At 41.2% G+C, this 22,363-nt stretch overlaps 1 pseudogene; it reads left to right on the top strand.

Moving 5' to 3' along the window:
- The first annotated feature begins 8,394 nt into the window (after positions 1-8,394).
- On the top strand, positions 8,395-9,374 carry LOC146649360 (uncharacterized; annotated as a pseudogene).
- Positions 9,375-22,363: the final 12,989 nt, after the last annotated feature.

Raw genomic sequence — 22,363 nt, 5'->3', positions numbered from 1 at the left:
CATTAACTGTGTGCTGCAGTCTGATCTTACTCCAGGGCCATGTAGGAAAACTTAGTCTCAAAGTGATTACATCATGAAAGCATGATTGGTCAGTTGCTGTGCTCTTCCTGGAAATCTGCTGTTTTCATTTTACTTTAGTGTCATTTAGTGTGGGTTTGCCTTTTTTTTTCTTCTTTTTTTTAAATTGCATTTGATTTTTATCTATTTGATTCACTTGCTAAAAATGTGTTTGTTATAGGTAGAATGACCAGGGTGGTATATGTCAGTCTGAAGAAGCTTTGAACAATGTTGCATTTGTTTTTCATTTAGTCTAAGTGAACTCTAATAACCTTGTTTCCAGAACGACATCATTTATGATGTCGGAACAACAGCAACACAGCACTGTCAGAGATGCTCATCCAATAGTGTGGCTACCTTAAATGCACAGCTTTCCCTTTGCTCTCCTCTCTACCCATTTCTACTCCTCACTACCTTAACCTGCTGAAGCAGAGAACCATCATCACTGGGTTTCCTCCCCACTGTCACAAGGTGCTTGCATGTAGAGGAATTATTGATCTTCTCTCTAAAATACTGCAAATGCCTTGAGATTACCAATAAATCTGAAGCCAAAAAAGATGCAACCTGGGATGTTTGAAAAGAAATCAGTGGAAAGACAGTATAATATTCTTCCCATCTCACACTCTGTTTGTAGAGCACAGCCATGAAACCTGGCGTGGATGCATGGCTTCTTTTGTATCCTCAAAGATTTCTGTTCCCCCTCCCTCTTCAAACACAGGAGAGGGAGGAGGAGTTAATTCAGGATTAACTGTAACAGCAAAATGGGAAACATTTGCTGTGTTAGTCTGTGCTAGGCTGAATAAAAAAACAAATCTAAAGATACGTGACGAGGCAGCACAGGAGTTCTTCACTTCAAATGCCTTCATTCCTTCAAAGCCGAGGAAGAAATGCATCACGGATTCGCAGCATCAAAGACATCAACAGTTTTTCCCTGGAGTGGGTAACATCCAGAGACAGAACCAAAAGGTTATGAAAGAAAGTGGAGAATTGCATTACGGTTCAAACACTTGCTCACAGCATTGATAGATGAGAGAGCTGTCTAACCACACCAGTCAATCAGCCGCAACATTACCACCACAAACTTTAATGTGGTGCTGGTCCTCCTCAAAGTCGCCAAAATAGTCCTAACCCATTCAGGCATGGATTCCCCAAGACCTCTGAAAGTTTCTTGTGGTATTAGACACCAGCACTTAAACAGCACATCCTTTAAGTCCTGGAAACTGTGGGGTCAAGTTGTCATGGATTACTTGTTTTTACATCCTCCAGATGTGTGGAACTGAGGCCTTATCAAATGAGAACTTCTTATCATGTTCCTCAAACTTTTTTTGAGGCCCCCGCCATCAAGGAATCTGCTTATTTTCTTACTTGTTCCTGTCATTTGGAGTTTCATATTCTAACCTTATTTCCATGATGTTATTCCCATTCTCAGTTAGATTGTGTTTTCTTTTGCAATTATAGTTATCCTTTTAGTTGATTCCCTGAGTTTATTTTCCTGACCTCCTGTATTCTGCGCAGAAAGTCAATGTTTCGGTGTTAGATGTACCCGTGTTCAGTTACTTTCTGAATTTATTTTGTTAGTCTTTAGTTTTGTTTCCTGTGTCTCATCTTCCATGACTGGTTTCAGCTGAGTTTCCCTGATGTTATCCATTTCTCTGATTACCTTATAGCCTTGTTCGTTGTTGCCCTCATCTGTCATGACTGTGTACACCCCAGTTCTGTATAACTTACCACAAAGTTTCTTGGTGTACTTGTATCTCCCAGTGATTCTGTATTTTCTGGCAATGTCTAGTATTTTGATTGCCGTGTTTCATTCCCTGTTTGATCCTGAGTAGCGAACAATCACCATTAAAGACTCGTTCTGAGTTACTATGTTCTGCACTTAGACGTTCAACAAATATCTCATACTTGACAAATGTCGGTACTCTGAAAGGTAAGGTTTCCATCTATTTGTGTTACAAAAACTCTTCTATTTGAGTGAAACCATGTTTCATTGTGCCTTGCACACCCATGATTGTACTACCACTATGTTGTCCTTTCTTAAACCACTTTTGTAGGAACACTGTGCCATTCATCATGTCACACGTTTGCCCTTGTCAAAGTTACTCACATACTTACACTGCTATCTTTCCTGTTTGCTCCCTACCTAATATACCCCAGCCTTTTGACAGGTGCCTTTAAACAAGAGGAACTTACTCACTTCTCCCATCCATGATAAATGGCCTGTATTTATATAGCGCTTTTCTAGTCCCTAAGGACCCCAAAGCGCTTTACATATCCAGCCATTCACACACACATTCACACACTGGTGATGGCAAGCTACATTGTAGCCACAGCCACCCTGGGGCGCACTGACAGAGACGAGGCTGCCGGACACTGGCGCCACCGGGCCCTCTGACCACCACCAGTAGGCAACGGGTGAAGTGTCTTGCCCAAGGACACAACGACCGAGACTGTCCAAGCCGGGGCTCGAACCGGCAACCGTCCGATTACAAGGCGAACTCCCAACTCTTGAGCCACGATCGCCATCCATGGTTTTAATTTTGTGGCTGACTGGTGTATGACAGTCATTTTGAGGATTTACTTACTGGGAAGGTGCCTCTATTGTCTATCATCTTCAGTCAGTAGTGTGCCAATGCATAGATTATCATCCTTCCCAAAGATCATCTTTGAAACATTCAGTCAACATAACCTGGGGTGTCCATACTGTACATTGTCCAAAGGTTGGCCAAAATGCAAGAAAAGAACTGTTTCTCACTGGCTAATAGTTACCAGTAACAGGCACATACACCTTAAATGCATTAATGTCATGTACATAGAAAGCACATTTTTATTACCGGACTTCTTAAGCATCATAAAAGCATGTTATCTCACACTGGTTTAGATGCAGCAGTCTTGTAATATTTTCCAAGTACAGCTGTAGAAAGCATGGTGGAATTGTCTAAAAAGCTGTTGGCCAGAGGATATGATAATCAGCTTGAACACTTAAAAGTGACATGAATTTAAAAAAGCTTAATTCATTTAACATTTCAGACACATACAGGAAAATGTGCTCTCCCCCCACATGTAAAACAGGCTGGCAAATGAGACATCCACAACCATTTCAAGCTGCAGTGATATGCTGCCATGATATGACGAATTGTCGGTACATGGATTTGCGCCACTGAATGCTATAGTCCAATCAAATCCATGAGACATATGTGATGGAATGGCCACCAACACATATAAACAATCCCTTGGCATAGTGTGATTTATACAAGTTTACGTAAGCACCATAAATATCCTTGCCATTGTAAACTTTAACTGCAGGATGCTGGTGACACAACACAAGACAATGAACTGCAGAAAAGCCTTACATGGACATTTCATAGTTTCGACTATTTCTGGACACTTTAAGAGGAGCTTTAAAATCTGACAGTAGAAGCCAGAGAATAGACTTTGTCCGCTGTGGATAATTTGTCTTTTTAGAAAAGAATGAGGAGCCATTAGTGTGATCTATATCACACATCTCATTTTCATTAGTCCGCTGATGCTTCACTCTGACGAATTAGAGTCAGCATGGGGTAAATTTTTAACTCTGCTTCTTCTTGTTTAACATTATTTGAGATACAAATCTGTTTCAATGGACTTCATTTATCTGTGTCATTTGTTTCTTGTCAGGGTCACGTGGGGTTAGAGACTATTCCATATGCATCTGATTCTGCTTGCAATGTTGGACAAACGCCATGTATTTACAATCCAGCAGGAGGACATACAACCATAGTATAAAACAAGTACACCCATTATCATTTTTAAGGTTTTATAGATCATAATAAAAATCTAGTCTAAATCAGGTCAAATATAAGTTCAGATGAAACATGAGACATTACACTTTGTCATTATTGTGTTTGATTTAACATGTCTTGTTTTCTTATATTCTTATATTTTTGTTGAGCATAACAATTCTAGGGGAACTATTTTGTTAAGGCATTTGTTCCCAAAAGAGCACTGCAACACCAGAACCAGCCAAGTGAATTGTAATGATCTTATCAGCAGTTACAAAAGAACAACTTATGTAATTGTTCCAGACTTTTTAATTAGTGGAGGGCTACATATAAATCTCATTACACATGAGTCCTTCTGGTGTGCTACTACATGGCAGTCAGTACTGCATAAGCATGAAATAGGAGTGATTTGCCATGCAGAAAAAATAGTTAAAACAAGACATCTATGCCATCTCAGTTTAAGTCATGATCTCAGCCTGTAAAAACTGTGTGACTTGAGGTTGAGCTATACTTATTTTTAGTTTATGTTGTAGGACCATGCCAACAAGCATTTCCTATTTGGATCATGGAAAACCAGCCATGATCCAAATAGAGGTGACACATTGTCATTTAAATATGGGGATAACAACAATCCTAACCATTCCCAGACAGTGTCTCCTGGTAGATGTTCGGAAGCTAATCAATAAAGCATCAAACACTTCTGAGGAAGTATATCCACAACTATAAGAAATGTGCATTTCAGGGTCCCAGTTTCACTCAGTGGGTGGGCAGGAAACCACATGCCCACCCACTGAGCAGGTTGAAGAGTAGCAGCCAGGGTTTGAATCAGACCCGTGGCCTCCCCTGTGGCATGTTGTATAGAGCACTTTGAGTAATCCAGGATAATGAAAAGTGCTACATAAGAATCAGTCCATTCACTGTATGAACAGAGGTTTGTCGTGTTACTTTTGCACTATTGTGCACATGTTGTTATTACATGGCTTGATTAAGGTACACATTAGGCTGACATTTGGGGCCAGAGCTAAAACTGTTCTGGCACAGGACCACCAGTTTGTCTGCAACTGGTCTTGTACTGGCCCACCTGGCCCATGTGCTGGCCACATCTGGCAAACCAGATCTGGGCCACTAAAGGGCCATCATTCTTTGCGGTATGTGGGGCATGTGTAAGCACATTGTATGGGCCAGATTCAAAACCTTTGCAATTTTATGTTGAAGAGCACACACTGATAAACACAGTTTATTCCAGGTTGCTAATTAACCTAACTAGCTGCAAAATGTTCCTCCAGCAGTTTCCTTCTAGTATCGCGTACTTTTTCAGCCTTTTGGTGGCCTCGGCCCAACTTTTTCTTTTTCTTAGATGTTTTGATGGCATCAAATTCAAACTGAGCTTATATTTTCATGTAATGTCTGATTTTATAAACATTTGAATATTTTCCATGTTGTATTAATTAAATTATTGCTAATTATAGCGTTCAGATAGTATTTATATTTTTCACAGCATCCCAGATTTTTGGAACTGGAGTTATATTATCAAACAGACCACCATTAAGCCCAGCTGAAATCACACTCCTGAATGTTTGTAAAATACTTTTATCTTTGCCAGCTTTGAAAAATGACTTGTGAATTAATAGCTGCTTTGGGGGAGAGCTTTTACTTGTTTGCTTTGTGAGTTTCTCTGCACATTCTGCACACGATTATATTTTCTTTACAGTTAGCAGTTGCTTCAGGCCAAATAACCCAATAGTAGAGAAAAATCTCAATTGCAGTCTTCATTGATCAAAGTGTGGCTCTTGGCTATAGTTTGATTGAGTGCTGTAGAGTTTCTGCCTAACTGACAATTGCCATAGTGTATAATAACTAATTTTCAGTCAGTTAATCAATGAGCTAACACTAAAATCTATAACACCTATCATACAGATAAGTAAAGAGTGTGTCACTGTGGGGTTTTTTTCACTATATGTGGGCTTCAGTCAGGATTGGAGCTTGGCTGCAGTCAGATTCTCAATTTTTATGTGTTGATAAAACTGTCAATCAAGACTGGCTACAGTGCGGAGGGCCTGGGTTCAGTCCAATGCTGCCAGATCATGTCCAAAAGACTCAAAGCTGAGCCGAAGCTACAGCCAGAAAAGCTCCGAGACTTTTATGAGCCAATACTTGTTCCAAAATCTGCAGTAATGAGGTTTTCCAAATATGAAAATCCTATCAACCTTTTTGCATCAGTCAGTGTTTTTGTTAGAAAGGTCAAATTACATGAATCTGTGGAGCATCTGAGATTTTGTTCAGCTGCATGGAAAACCGGGGCTTTTTCTTGCAATTAACAGTCAGATGCTTACCAAGCACGTGATGGCATTGGGAGAAAACAACATTAAGTGAATATCTAAAAGCTGAAAAGCAAGATTTAGGTTGAAATGAATGGAGACCAGAAAACTCTGACAAATGAACACTTCCCTGTTGGCCTGACTTCAGCTGAGTTCCAACTGTCTTCTGTAGAAGAATGGACTTTAAACTTCAGGATGGATGGATGGGTTGATATACTGTATATGTCGTCTCTCCTTCCAGCTTGATGTTTTTCGGCCCCATACTGGCAAAAAAAGCACATTATGCAACTGAAAGAGGTTAGAATGGTTTTTAAGGTTATAAATATTTTATTTATTCCCACAACTGGGGAATGAAATGAATGAGTTACAGCAGTCAAAACAAAAGGCAATGCAGGACATACATTTAATTATTACAGTGACAAAACAAACTAGCAGAATAAAGTTAAAGGGGTGGAATGGATAAAAAAAATAGATAAAATAAATCTAAACAAAATAAACACATCTGTTGTGGGAGGAAACAGTTCCTGTATCTGTTCTCATCTACGTAGACACAAAATGACTAAATCAACAAACTGTACTACACTGAACAAAAATATAAATGCAACACTTTTGTTTTTGCTCCCATTTTTCATGAGCTGAACTTAAAGTTCTGAAACATTTTCTACATATACAAAGGACCCATTACTATCAAAGATTGTTCACAAATCTGTCTAAATCTGCACAGCAAATCCAGCATGTCCAAATTGACACTGTCAGATTTGATTTCAACACTATTAAAGTGTCTATATGGGTCCACACCAGAGAGTGTTAATTTAACTCTTTTTGGAGAGTTGGTACGTTAACTCTGATTTAGTGTTAAACACCAAATCTGTCTGGAGTTGATAATTTAACACTTGGTGTTAAGAGTTTATATATTAACTCTCAAAGAGTATTTTAGTTTAACTACGTAAGAGTTATCTTCTAATTCATTCTAAAAAGCGGGAATTTTACTGTTCTGAACTTCTAGAAATTTCTTTTGGAAATAAACATTTACTAAAAAGATGCAATGGTTTTTGAAAAACATTTATTCTGAACTGTGCGCCACAATTTCAAAACATTTTCTGAAAGATGTAACAGTGTACATGTTCTCACTTTCATTAGAATTTTGTTTATCAAAAGGTCTGACATGGTAAATGCAAATAACAGCATTCTCATCACTTATTTCTTCAATACAATATGCATGTCCTTCATTCATCACTTTGTGGAACTTCAACGCACTTCTGCTCTCCCCCATATTCCATCTTCACAAGCATATCCTATGTGGAGATTGAAAAAAAAAAATTAGTTGACACTAATTAATGGCACAAATAATCCGGTAATCAATTGCAGCACAGTAAAAAAAAGGAATCCTCTTTGAGCCATTACTTGTGTAAAGTAATTTCCCAAAAGACAAGGACACAGGCAACAGGTAATACTGAACTAAATGTAAAACCTCAACCTTTTTCATTTTTACCTAAACCGTGTGCACAAAACTCTGAGGATCTAAATGCTAACGTAGAACCCAGTCAGGACATCTGCTACTGCTGTTTGCTCATTTTTTTTTTATGGGAGATCATTTTCAGGCTTCAAGTAGCACCATTATACCAACATTTCACATTCTAGACATTGTTTTAGGTGGTAGGCTGTGGTATTTGCCCGCAAACAATACCTTTCAGCTAGCTAAAACAGAATATTATGCTATCACCGAGCAACATGGCTAATGCCTTTCACACAGCTTTGTCTCAACTCCAAAGAGCCACAGAAGTAAAAGCTAATAGAAATGATTGAAACAATCTTTGAAAAAATGACTTACCAAGCATGCCAAACAACTCAAATATGTAGAGCAAAATGTTCTGAAACGGCTTCACTTCAGCTTCGATTGGAGCCTATGGTGCTGGGGGCGGAGTCTGTGAATTTACTCTATTGGTGTCATAGCCCCTGTAGGAGTTCAGAGTTAAGAGGTCAAGAGTTAATGTTTCCATTGTAACACCTCCAGATTTGACATAGAAACACACATTTTTAACACTCGATTTTAACTACTATCATTTTACACCTCAGAGTTACATTAAAAGAATGTGACTCTACTTAGAGTAAAATTAACTCTACTTTTGCAAGAAGACTACTAACACCAATACATTTAACACTTTTGAATTTGCTGTTTGTTAGTGAGAACTTCTCGTTTGCCGAGATAATCCATCCCACTTCACAGGTGTGGCATGTCAATGTGCTGATTAGACAGGATGAATATTGCACAGGTTTGCCTTAGACTGCCCACAATAAAAGGCCACTCTGAAATATGCAGTTTGATCACACAGCACAATGCTACAGATGTCGCAAAACAGTCAGTATCTGGGGTGGCCACCATTTGCCATTGTGCAATTGGCATAGAGTTGATCAGGTTGTTGATTGTGTGCTGTGGAATGTTGGCCACTCCTCTTCAATACTTGTGCAAAGTTGCTGAATATTGGCAGGAACTGAAACACGCTGTCATATACGCCGAGCCGAGTGTCCCAAACATGCTCAATGGGTGACATATCTGGTGAGTATGCTGGCCATGCAAGAACTGGGATATTTTCACCTTTCAAGGAATTGTGTACAGATCCTTGCAATATGCTGCAACATAAGGTAATGGTCATGGATGTCAACACGGTATCTCTGTGCATTCAAAATGCCAACAATAAAATGCACTCGTGTTCAATGTCCATAACCCCACCACCACCATGGGTCACTCAATCCACAACGTTGACGTCAGCAAACTGCTCATCCACACGATGCAACACAAGCTATCTTGACCTGACGCCATCGAATGTGAGCATTTGCACACTCAAGTTGGTTAAAGTGACGAACTGCAGTCAGATCCAGACCCCAATGAGGCGCACGATCATGCAGATGAGCTTTCCTGAGATGGTTTCTGACAATTTTTGCAGAAATTCTTTGGTGGTTTGGTTGATTGTTGCTGCAGCTGTCTGGGTGGCTGGTCTTCACCTGGTCGACCATCCTGGAGGTGAACATGCTGGATGTGGAGGTCCTGGACTGGTGTGGTTACATGTGGTCTGCGATTGTGAGGCCGGTTGGATGTACTGCCAAATTCTCTGAAACGCCTTTGAAGACGGCTTATGGCAGAGAAATGAACATTCATTTCACAGGCAACAGTTCTGGTAGACATTCCTGCAGTCAGCATGCCAATTGCACGCTCCCTCAAAAGCTGCAACATCTGTAGCATTGTGCTGTGCGATCAAACTGCATATTTCAGAGTGGCCTTTTATTGTGGGCAGTCTAAGGCAAACCTGTGCAATATTCATGCTTTCTAAACAGCACCTTGACATGCCACACCTGTGAGGTGGGATGGATTATCTCGGCAAACGAGAAGTTCTCACTAACACAGATTTAGACAGATTTGTGAACAATATTTGATAGTAATGGGTCCTTTGTGTATGTAGAAAATGTTTCAGATCTTCTAAGTTCAGCTCATCAAAAATGGGAGCAAAAACAGAAGTTTGCGTTTGTATTTTTGTTCAGTGATGATGCATCTGCATTTTTTTTTTGGAACTTGCATGTCTTTGGACTGTGCCTGGAAGTTGGAGTAATGCCTGAGGAAATGCACATTGGTCCAGGGAGAACATGTAAAGTCACACAGAAAGGCATGGGCTCGAGTCTAAACCAGGAACCTTCCTGATGCAGAAAGGTTCCTAATCACACAGAGAACAGTTCCCTCACTGACTTCCTCCACCAATACGGCCACAGTCATTCAGATTTGCAGAAATTAATAAACTTTTTTTTAAAAACTTGAATAACACAAAATGTTTGTAGTTAGAAAAAACCCTTAAGTAAAAAAGGCCTAATCAAAAAATCAGCTAATTTATCCGTTACTTTAAAAAAGCACAAAACAACAACTTTGAAGTAGATGGCCATTTGTTAACAAATAGAGTACAAACAGACATCTCCATGACTTCATGAATTTTTGAAATACTAAACATAAAACACAACTTTTGACAAAAGGCCCTAATAAGGAAATTGGCTAGATTTCAAGGGAAGACTGGCTGTCTTCTCAGTTAATGCTGTTAGATTTTCTTTTGCGATAGTAGATTTCTAAATATAATGGAGTGCTTTATATGACTCTAATAATTCAGACTGGCACATGCACTTCTTAAATAAACACTGTAAGAAGTGAAAGACGTGAGAAAATGGTCTGGGGACCAGACTCAACTATAGCCCTGCACACGTCCAAAAATAGACTTCTCTGTACAGATGACAGCAGACAGTCTGTAAGAGCATGCTGGGTTAGAGATAAAATGAGATACTTCTGCCAGATTTCTCTTTGTATTGTTTGGTCTCTGGGAGCTTAATTTTATACCAAAGGGCTTAAAAATCAGTGCACGGCATGTGGCAATAAGTTTCGATGGATCAGGCACCAGCTCTCCTGAAGGATGAGTGGATTTCACTGGATCTGTGCTATTACTGTGGAAGGCTTATCAAATCGCTGACCTCAAACAGAACAGAATGGCTTCCAAGTGCAAAACAACCGAATCTCATACGAAGCAATTTATGGTACCATCACTATTAATCATTGCCTTTGAAAGAAAGATCGTCTAACTCATCTGGAGCCCCCATAGTAATGTAATTCTTCCCACTGCCTGTTTATAGGGGCTGGCTGCAGATGCATTTTGCCCATGCTCAGGGTCGGTCCTATACTGGCATGGCAATAAGCTGTGCTGATTTAATATCCATTTGCCGCATGCATTTTCCTGGACGTGTAATCAGTCCACAAGGTTCTGCAGGAGGCTGACATGAATCTCGCCAGCTACAAAGTCACCCCCACCATCCCAAACTTCCTCCCACCTCGCCTACAGTGGACAATCACTGGCTCGCCAGTAGGATGCAGCAGATCCAGCAGCCCTTCCTGATTACACTCATGAGTCAGGTTGCCGATTGGCTGTCAGGGTGCAATCATGCACAGCGTCGTCTTTTCTTTCTTTCTTGCCTTCTTTCTTTCTTTGGTTTTCTTTGGCACAGCTTTGTCTCTGGAAATTTAGTGAGACTGTTTTGAAATGCAAATTACCTCACAAGAAAAAAAATATTAAAAGGAAGGAAGGCAGGCGGGGGTTTGACACTGAATAATGGAATAATGAAGCGCTTTTGTGTTTAGTTGGTGGAAGCCAAACAAATTGTGAGATCCTGCTGACAGTAAAGACTCCAAAGGCCGAATATAATACTTGCTAATATTTTTCAGTTTAATTTAAGTGTTTCCACATCATTCTTTTTTCTTTTTAACATAGAACTTTTGTTGGTGTAACCATTGCTATACTCACTGAGAGATGTAGATAAAGTACTGGAACAGACTCTTTCACTGTTTCCAGCCAATAAGTTTCATGAATCTCTGGTCTTGCCTCTAGTGTTACCAGCAGGATAGTCTATGTGGTTCAGACAAAAACATCTGGGCAGCTGCTGCATCGGTTAGAATTTTATGCACATCTGGCTTTTTGTGAACTTTGTAGAGTCTTTGTTTTTAAGCAAATAGTTTCCTTTACAATGAGGATTAGAACCTCCAACCAGCAATACTATCATCTCTTTGTGGCCTAAATATCTTCTCCTAGATTACTGTACTTGACACTGTTTCAAGATGCAGCACTAAAATGCTGAGGAGGGTCCAAAATTACCTTGATCCATGTGCAGATATTTATCTATATGTTTGTAGATATATATATGTGTAGATGCATCATATGGACCAGAGGTGTTCTAATGGATTTAGATCAGGGTTGAGTGGGGACCAGTCAATGGTATCATTTCCTCCCTTCTCTGAGAACTGCTTGCATACTCTTGTCACATGAGGCTGGGCATTATCATACACAAAATAGAACCCAGGACCCTGACAGCGGGTCCAAGGACTTCATCCTGATTCCTAATGGCAGTCAGGGTGCAGTGGCCTAGCCTGTAGACATCTGCATGTCCCTCCAAGGAAATGCCTCTCCAGACCATCACTGACCCACCACCAGTGTTGGGACTAACGCATTATTAAGTAACGCGTTACAGTAACTACGTTATTATTGTGGTAACGAGCACGGTAACTAGTTATTATGCCAAAACCGGGAACGCGTTACTTGTTACTGGGATTTAGATAGGCTCGTTATTCGTTACTTCATGTGGTGGCTATCGCGGAGTTTCCACAGATTCAATAACATTAGCAAGTGTTGGAAGCCAGCAGGTGGATGAAGGAAAAGGGAGGCAAGAGGAGAGACCCGAAGCGGCCGCTGGTCCGAGAGTGTCAGGTGAACTGAACTTCAGGTAAGAAGTTATAACCTGCAGTCTATCTGGGTCAGATATGAACCAAGTTTAGGTGGAGTTTATTTGTGTTATGCTGACTTTTTCGTACTGGGTAGCTACTAGCTAGCATGACGGAGTTTCTATACAGCTGGGTGGGTGCTATGTTACTGATGTTGAACTTTATTTTGTTCATAAGGTTAATTATTAGAGTTGCCAACCGTCCCGTAAAAAACGGAATCGTCTCGTATTCAGAGAAAATATTACGCGTTTCGTATTGAGGTGAAAAGGAACATTTTGTCCCGGACTTCAGCTACAATGAAAAAGACACAAAGTTATTCTGTGTCTTTTGCTGCACAGCTGCCTCTTCTACTCTCATCCTCTCACCCTCTCTCTCCCGTTTCTACTTCAATCATGAAACTGATTGGCTTTTCTCTCTTGTTTGTTTATCGCCCACTTTGCGCAAGAAAGAGGAAACCAGCAGCACTTTTAAGCTTGATCAGCTGTTGTTAGAATTTATTTAATATTAATTTCTAGTACAGTTGATGTTGGCTGGAGCCACAGATGTAAACCTGCTGGTCATGACGTCGGGTTATCTGGTGAGAGGGAAACATGAAGATGAAACCAGGAGATGTCCTTACTGGATCATCAGAGCTGTGATGGAGAAACAGGTTTACCTTTTAGGTGACATGAATGAGTTGAAGGGAAGTTATGAACTGTTTCTGAGAGACAAATAACACCAGGATCCTTTTCTAAGTAGCTGACAGCTGATAACTGTGCAGGGGTGGGTCTAGCAAAGTGTTGCCAGGGGTCCATGTAGGGCATTAAAAGGGAAAGGGGGGTACAAGGAAATACTTTCTTATTCTCATTTAAAATGTCTCACTTTTAAAAAAATAATTATCTGAATCTTACAACAAACGATTGATAGATTGATACATATATACCATCAGAACAGTGTACATCACTGTCACAACAGTGTTTATTTTCATTCAAAGGCTTTATGATTTTTCCTATAATGGTGGGTCAAAATTTTTGTCCCAGTCCAGCCCTGTATGCAGCTCATCTGCAGTCTGGTGTTACCTACATCTTCCTATTCAGAAGGCAGAATTTCCGAGTTCTGAGTACAATCGAAAGCACCACGACTGCAGTTTTTGTGTTGGATGTAAAAAGCAGGCTAGGATAGAATCAGGTGTGGGATTTCTCATGTGGAAATGTGCACATTATTTTTTCCTTTCTATTGGTAGGTGGCACAGTGCACTTGTGGCAAGTAAGCAAGCTAGAAGACTGGCAATCTTGCTGGGTATCCAGTTACGGAAGCAACACATTAACAAGAGAATTCTGAGTAAAACCAAAGTTACTTTCCCTAGTAACTAGTTACTCTGAAAGTACCGAGTAACTTGAAGTAACTGAGTTACTTTTGATAGAAGTAACTAGTAATGTAACTAAGTTACTAATTTAAAGTAACTTACCCAACACTGCCCACCACCAAACTGGTAACGCTGAACAAAGTTACAGTCAGTATAACATTTTCCGCAGCTCTTCCAGACCCTTTCACATCTGTCACATGTGCTCAGGGGGAACCTGCTCCCATCTACGAAAAGCAAGGGCACCAGTGGGTCACCTGCCAATTCTGGTATTCTGTGGGAAATGCCTGTTGGACTCCATTGTGCTGGGCTGTGAGCACTGGGTCTACTAGAGAATGTCGGGCCTTCAGGTCACCCTTATGAAGTCTGTTTCTGATTGTTTGGTCAGAGACACTCACATCAGTGACCTGCTTGAGGTATCTCTGGCAGTGTTCATCCTGTTCCTCCTTGCACACAGGAGCATATGATGGGTTAAGGATGTTCTACAGCCCTGTTTAGCTCCTCTACATTATTAATGTGGAGGAGTTGAACTGTGCAACCTCTGTAGGGTCCAGGTATTGCCACTACATATAGTGAAAAATATGTGTACAAATATGCATCTATATTTTTGTGGTTTGATTTCATTTACATGTCAACTACACCTGTTCTCATCTGTCCCTCTTCTATTCTGTCTGTTTCGGTTTGGCATGTGCAAGAAATCTAATGCTGCTTCTGAGAAAGCCCTTTTTTTGAAAGCTGTGACCATAAACCTTTCAAACACTGGACTGAGCCAAAAACAAAAGCTAGAATCAGCGCCTCCAAATCTGAGGCCATGGTTCTCAGCCGGAAAAGGGTGGAGTGCCCACTCCGGGCCAGGGACGAGTTCCTGCCCCCAGTGGAAGATTTCATGGTCTTGTTCATGAGTGATGTGAGAGCAGGAGATCGACAGACGGATTCATGCTGCGGCTGCACTGACCAGTCTGTTGCGGTGAAAGAGAGCTGAGTGTAAAAGTAAAGCTCTCAATTTATTGGTCGATCTACGTCCTTACCCTCACCTATGGCCACAAGCTGAGGGTAGTGAGCAAAAGAACGAGATTGTGAATACAAGCAGCGGAAATGGGCTTCCTCTGAAGGGTGGCTGGCCTCTCCCTTAGAGATAGGGTGAGAAGTTTGCCCATTCGGGAGGGGCTCAGAGTAGAGCTGCTGCTCCTCCACATCGAAAGGAGCCGGTTGAGGTGGTTCGGACATCTGACAAGGATGCCTCCTGGGCGCCTCCTGGGTGAGGCTTTCCGGGCATGTCCCACCGGGAGGAGGCCCCAGGGCAGACCCAGGACACGCTGGAGAGATTATATCTTTCGGCTGCCCTGGGAATGCCTTGGTGTTCCACTGGACAAGTTGGAGGAGGTGGATGGGGAGAGACAGTCTGGGCTTCCCTGCTTAGGCTGTTGCCCCTGTGATCAGGCTTATCTGGAAGATAAGCGGAAAAAGATGGATGGATGGACAATACTGGTTCATACCTCGAATTATGTCTTTTTTATGCTTGAATGATTTATAGGTTAGTGTTAAATGACATGACATCCAAAAAACACTGATCTGAAAATACTCAGGTTCAAGGACTGGACTGAAAATGAGAGAACACTTTGAAAGATGTTCAGAAAAACCTGGAGAACTATTGCTAAAGACTACTTTTTGTTTTTCTTCTACGAATCCAGACTCTCTAGTAAATTTTTAAATATAATTTTAAAGAAATGAAGCATGGCTCAGGAGTTTTGTGCAGCATTGTATGTCAGACTGTACTATATTATTTTCCAGTTAAAGCACATCAATGTCCATTGCATACAGTTGAAAATATATTTATTTTATTTTTGGCCTCTCACTGATGCTGCACTTAATAGCATAATGTTTTCCTTTATTTATGAGAAACATTTTCAAAGGTTTGTCCAAATATATCATTTTCCCAATTATACATTATCAAAAGTCTCTCCCAAATATATGCCTTTTTTCTTATTAGGCCTTATCTTGGACAAACATGTTTCAGCAGGAGTGCACACTCCCCCCCCCCCCCCCCCCCCCCCAAAAAAAGGAAAAAAAGGAAATCACGGCATGAAAGATCATGCTGAAGGAAATCAGAAACACAATTTCACAATTCTATTTGCAGGCTTTAAATGAATTCTGCTGCCCTGCTTCCTGCTTGTGTGTCATCTTTGCTTTTTAAATGCCTCTGCTGAAAGACCGGACATGGCTTGTGTCAGCCGAGATGAGCCCCGCCATCGACGGTGACATTTGTTTTAGGGAAGGTTACGACAATGTGTCAAGTAAGTATTCTCCTGACTGCTGTCAGCACCAATTGCTGTCTTTGTTGTTGTTGTCGAGGGGGGCTCGGTGGAGGGACCGCAGTTGACACAAATTGGATTGGTGGCATGTCAGGTTAGTGTTTAAAAGTCTAAAAAGGACAGGTCCCAATTCTTTTGACTGTTGGTGTGTGTGTGTGTGTGTGTGTGTGTGTGTGTGTGTGTGTGTGTGTGTGTGTGTGTGTGTGTGTGTGTGTGTGTATGGGTTATTTATTTATATTTTTTGTTCCTTGTTATTCAGGTTAGATGCTGACCAGTGTGTGTTTCTGTGATAGGGGAGGCGGACACCAGTTGTTTCAGTGGCTTGAGGTGTCGGAAGAGATTTCACAGCTCCTTGAGCACAGTAATCCTGGAGCTCTTGATACAAGATGGCAAATAAAACGATCCCCTTGGAAGATGCTGAAACACTTACTGAACCCTGCTTCCCCTGATCTGTATCGCACCACACTGTGAAGTGCTCTTGTCCCCCACAAATAAGGTCAGCAGCACCTTGCTGTAGTGTGTTATTTTCTCTGAATTGATTAAACACTTTTACCAGACAGTCACGGCAGCTCCATGGTGATACAGCAATGCCTTCACGCATCAGTTAAGAGCACGAGATGTTGATGCTCTTCGTCATTTTGTTACCTTTATGTTTGAGTTTAAAGCCAGGGCAGAGCGGAATGTCGAAAGTGGAACTCTCATGAGCTGTACAGATGGATCCAAATATCGATAGTTTCAACACCAACACTGGTATTGGTATCGGATTGACACAAGCGCAGTAGGATCTGATTGATACTGAAAGAGAGAGCATTTTTTTTTCCTATATTGGCTTCCCTTCATTGGCTTCCTGTTAAATCCAGAATTTAGTTCAAATTCCTGCTCCTCACATACAAGGTCTTAAATAATCAGGCCCTATTTTATCTTAATGACTTTGTAGTAGCATATCACCCTATTAGAGCACTTCGCTCTCGCACTGCAGGCTTAGTTGTTTTTCCTAGAGTATTTAAAAGTAGAATGGGAGGGAGAGCCTTCAGTTTTCAGGCCCCTCTTCTGTGGAACCAGCTTCCAGTTTGGATTCGGGAGACATTCGGGTATACCAAAATTTGCACCATTGCACTAATGGTCTTTATTTCAAAGCCATATATAATAAATTTATAAGAATAATATATATTTTTCTTTTTTTTAAATCTCTTGACTGATGATACAGATTATTAAAAGATATAAATGAATAATAAAAATGCAAATACTCTTGATGAATGCTTGACAGATCAATTTGTTCTTTTAAGTTCACTTCAGGGGGGAAAACAGGATAGAGCTGACATTTCATTTCACAAGGTGTGACCATTTTGCCTCATCAGTGCCAGACGAGGTGTTTCACGCAGTTTCGATGTCATCCTGCGGAGGGCAGAGTTGCTTTGTTGTCTGACAGGCACCGAAACTCGAGCTGAATATTTACCTTTCCAACAGTCTAATCAAGAGAGGTGAAAAACTTTATTTGCAGAAGAGATAGCCAACCACCTCTCGCGCTGTTATTGAATTTGCCTGCTGCTGGTGCAGCGTGCTTGGCCAAGAACAGTCTCCTTTGGTTTAATATCACCTGTTTAAGAGCAGACTTTGTACGAAGCAAGCAAGCATAAAAGGGATGATTACTAATAAAGCATCAGAGTGTGCAGCGTTACCGCACATCAGAGGGGAAAATGCAGCATTTATCTCTAATAATCCCCGACCCCCGAGGCTCAGTAGGCCAAGGTAGATAAGTAAACGGCCTGTCGCTGCTGCTGTTCCTGTGTGGGTGGCCTGCAGCATTCACAGATGACATCCTGTTGGCTATGGAAGCTGGCGATCCATCTCCCACCAACCTTTCCCATCTTCTTCTTCTTCTTCCTCTTCTTTTTCCCTTCTTTCTCCTTTCACTCTTATCTTTTTTTCAGGACCCCCCACCACCACACACACCCACACAAACACACACACCCTCCCCTTCCACACCCAGTGCAGTTTTATCAGCTGGTTTCAGAGCCCCCAAGCGGAGCTCTAGGTTTCTATGTGTTGCTTTATCTGGAGCAGGAATAGCGTTGACCTCGCGGCAACTAAAACACTTTATCAGAAACGCAATAATCTTCTTCGTGGGAAGGCGCATCGGCAGAAGAAAAATAAGCGGGTTGCGGGGCTACAGCCAGTCTTTGGGTTTTGGCTCTCCGTGGGAGGGGGTTGCTCACAGAGCCAAAACCCAAAGGCTGGCTTGAAGTCGGAGACAGCAAGGCTTCTTACATGCTGAGACTCATTGTCCCCGACATAAGAAAGCTGAAAACGTACTGACTGCAGCAGCCAGCTTAACTGGTTAGAAAGGGGGAAAAAACATTAATAATTAAAGTGCGAGAATTCAGGTAGTAGATAATAAAGGGTTCAGTTCTGATTCTACACATTATTTATTCCTTCTCAAAAGAAAAAGCGTGACTTGACAGGAAAATTCTTTGATGTTGCCTCAGTGTTATTTTTCATATGAAGCTGACTGTCTACATCATCAGAGTGATTGGATATCGCTACACAAACTGATGTGTGACAGATTTTGCATTCCTTGATATTGAGATGTTCTGTCCTCTCTCTTGGTCCCTACAGGAAAAACAAATCCACTATCGCTTTCTTCTCTGTGGCTGATACGTCTCTTATCTGCAGGCTATGTTTTTTTGTTGTTCTCTCCTGCTATTTCAGTCACAGTATCCATACTGCATTAAAGTGTGTGTGTGATTTTTTTTAACTTCTCAGGAGGGACATATCTGTTGTTGCAGGGCTGTGAGGGCACGCAGAGTCTGTCACAGAATACGACTCTGGGTGAGCTAGCATTTTTCTGTTGAAATAATCAGTCAACCATTCAATTGGACCATCAAGAGAAACTTTTTCAAAAAGTATTATTGTTTGCTTCAGCTCATTAGCTGTTTCATTAGCCTTTCCTTCTCCATACTTTTCTCTTGCCATGATTCTGGTACGAGTTCATCTTGGTGTCCTCTGTTTTTCCCCCCAGAACTGTGCAGTCCTTTTTATTCTTGTGTGTAATTAGTAGTGCACAATCACTCTGTATTTACATTCATGAAGGTGTCTTTTATTCATAGACTTTGTCAATAAGACTCCTAACTCCTGGAGAAAGTTCTTGACTTGACTAGTTGTTGGGATGTGGTTTTTCCAGTTTTGTTGTCTTCTTTGATCTTTACTTTTGGTGTTGCTGAGCAGGCCCATGCGTTCCTTCTTTTTATGAATGCCCCAGATTCGTTATTTGGCCGCTCTTAAAGTTTTTGCCATCTCTCTGATTGATTAATTTTCAGGTGGTACCTATCACCATATCGAAACTGCATGCTTTTGTGTACTATGTGTACTTTGTGTACTTTGTGTACTATGTGACTTCACTATCATATCACTGATATGATAGTGAAGTCAGTGATACTTTCTCTATTATGTGTTAAAGTGCTGTTGTACATCTGCAAGCCACTTTGCAACCCACCAACTCCATTTATGTTATATGTGAACTTAATGTTGTGTCTGTTGTTGCTACTGCCTTCTCTGTTATCTACTGGTGTATTGCTGCTGCTCTTTCCATACCCAGCTTTGTATGTGTGGACATGGAATGGGTGGAAAGGTCCAAATATAAATTATTTGAGATGGAAATGTCAGTGGCCCTGACTGAACTTTTTTTAATCATTTTTGAAACATGACTTTTACAAATGAACTGCAGGGGGAACCAGATTTGGTTCCCCCTGCAGTTCCTCCCACAGTTCGAATAAAGGTTAATTGATGACTAAAAATGTCTTATATTTGTGTGTCTGTTTGCTTGGGGAGCAGCCCCCACAGAGGCTGAGTAAAAGGGGTGCACTGTAAATAATGGATGGAAAGTGAAATTCTGGTCGCCATTTTGTTCTTTAAAATTCACTGTATGTCACATTAATAAGTGATCTTAGGAACTGATAACTCATGTAGTTCTCATTAGTGTTAAAGCAAGTAGATGGCTGCTGAATTCGGTAATCAATGGTAGGGGAAAATAATAGTCAGCTGCAGACACCTCATTACTGTTAAAACCCCAAATCACATATTGTGTTGCACAATGTGCTGGAAACAGGCTGGAAAAGATTAATTCTTCAGGAAAAATTGTTCTGATATCTAAAGTATGCACACAGTCAATGGAACTTCACCATCCAATTAGAGTTTAAGGCATACTGATCAATATTACAATGAAGTACAGCTAAATAAAATAGTAAGAAAAGTAGTAATGAGTTTCACCCAGCCAGCCACAGCTTCATGTTGGTGCAATAACCATCATTACAGTAATGACTGTCTAGGGCCAGAGGGCTACACCTTTGATACTGTTCCTTTGAGTCTGTGATCCATCTGTTTGATTGCATTTTTATGCATGAGGGGAACTCCATAAATTTTATTCTGTGTTACGACAGAGTTGCAAAAATAGTTGCAGATGCTATTCTGTCTTTAGAAGCTATGAGAAGCTATGGATTATGTACCAGAAATGCTGGATTCTCTGCTTCCCATAGAAGAATCTGAAGCAATTCTTTAATCCCTACCTCAACAATGAGCTCCACACTAAACTTTACATGAGCACATTCAGCTCCTGCTTAAACTGTACGACTGAATTGCAGGGGTTAGAAGTTCGTAGCTCACGTTGCATGTTCTCACACTATGCTCTGATGTGACCTGAGTGCTCACACTGTGCGTCCATGCACAACACGTGGTGTTCTTGTTTCCGGAACTGTAAGAACCCGGAAGTGGGGAGTCGGTAATCTGAGAATTTGAGAATGCTCACCAAGGAGAAACTTGGCATTCTGTGTTCAGAAACGTCCAGGCAGCTGCAATTGAGCAGGAATGTCCGTCCAACTCTATTCATGGTTGTTGCGGTTGATAATGTTGATAATTTTGTGAGGCCATCGAAAAGGCTCGGATGAGTTTGCCAAAGTTCTACATGTTGGGCCTCCATCGCTTGTGTCCAGATCACACGCTGCACTGCCGTGCTACTCTGTCTTTTTCACTTCCATTTCTGTGTTTGCACATGCGCATTGTGAGAGATCGCGTTAAATCAGCTTGTGGCACTGCTTAAACAGTGCGATACCCTCCCGAGGAGCGACCAGAACAGACAGGTTTCATTTTCTTGCGACCATACGATTGCTGATTGGGAGCTGGTCATGTGGTGTCAATCGCTTTTCATTACCCCATGACCTACACGATGCAGGAGACACGATTAAGGTGAAACTCGGGCCGTTCCCCAAAATGGTCGCACGAGTGAAAAATCATCTCAAAATGGGCCAAAAATCGCACAGTGCATGCCCAGCTTAAGCAGTTTGCTTGAACCAAAGATGGAGTATGCCTTGCTCTGAGCTTTGTGTTGTGCATTGTGGATTTCATAATGACATCCCTACACAACAAAAAATTTCTGTCACAACTTCACCTGCTTCCAAGGTGCGTGAAGAGGATGAAAAACAAACAAACAATGCAAGTGTTAAGTGTTGCTGGAGTCCCTGCATTGTGATCACTACACAACAGCCTATATGGGACTATCAATTATGTAGCTGATTGCTGTTGTGATTTGGTGCTCTGTAAACAAACATGAAGAAAATCTGTTTTTGGAAAAATCACAGATTTCTACACATTGTGTTACAGAGATGTGTAGTAAAGTTAGCATGACCCTTCCTTTCTTTGCAAGACAGCGCTCGGTGTGCCCTCAAGTTGCAAGAGTAAAAACAGGAACTGTTCTCATACTGTAATTTTCTCCTATGCAGTCTGTGTTTAAGGTACACATAATAATGGCTGAAACTCTTGTTAAGTGACCCTTGGAGAGTAGGTTTAATGGCGGGGCTGACTGGCATCACTTTTAGCCTAGCCCTCTTTCCTCAGTTCAGATTCCTCACACAATGGCTGTGAAGCAGTGGAGATTATTATTGTTGCGGCGCTTCTGTTAGCAACAGTAAGTGCTTCACAGAAAGAAATTGAAAATGTATTATTTAAATATTGTTACATCTCCCAGGAGGATGTTGGTTTTCTTCTCTCAACTAACTCCTTATGTTTTGTCTAGGCTCCACCTCCTCTATCCTGATTGGATCCTACTCACAGAATCCAGCTAATTGTCAATCAGCTACTTAAGGCCTGTGGAGCTGTGTTTCTGGGCCCTCTGGCCATTTTGATTGCCATACCTGTGCAGGCTTGCGTGCCTTTGTGACTTGTGTTTTCATGTTCAGACTGCCTGTAGAGGAGAGCTGCCTTTTTTTTTTGACACCCTGTTTTCT

This window comes from Rhamphochromis longiceps, linkage group LG17 (assembly GCF_057381845.1).
Source record: "Rhamphochromis longiceps isolate RC_006_pf linkage group LG17, R_longiceps_female_GT1.1, whole genome shotgun sequence".
NCBI classification, from domain to species: domain Eukaryota; kingdom Metazoa; phylum Chordata; class Actinopteri; order Cichliformes; family Cichlidae; genus Rhamphochromis; species Rhamphochromis longiceps.
The sequence above is the reverse complement of the archived record's forward strand: the minus strand, read 5'-3'. Positions and strand labels throughout refer to the sequence as shown.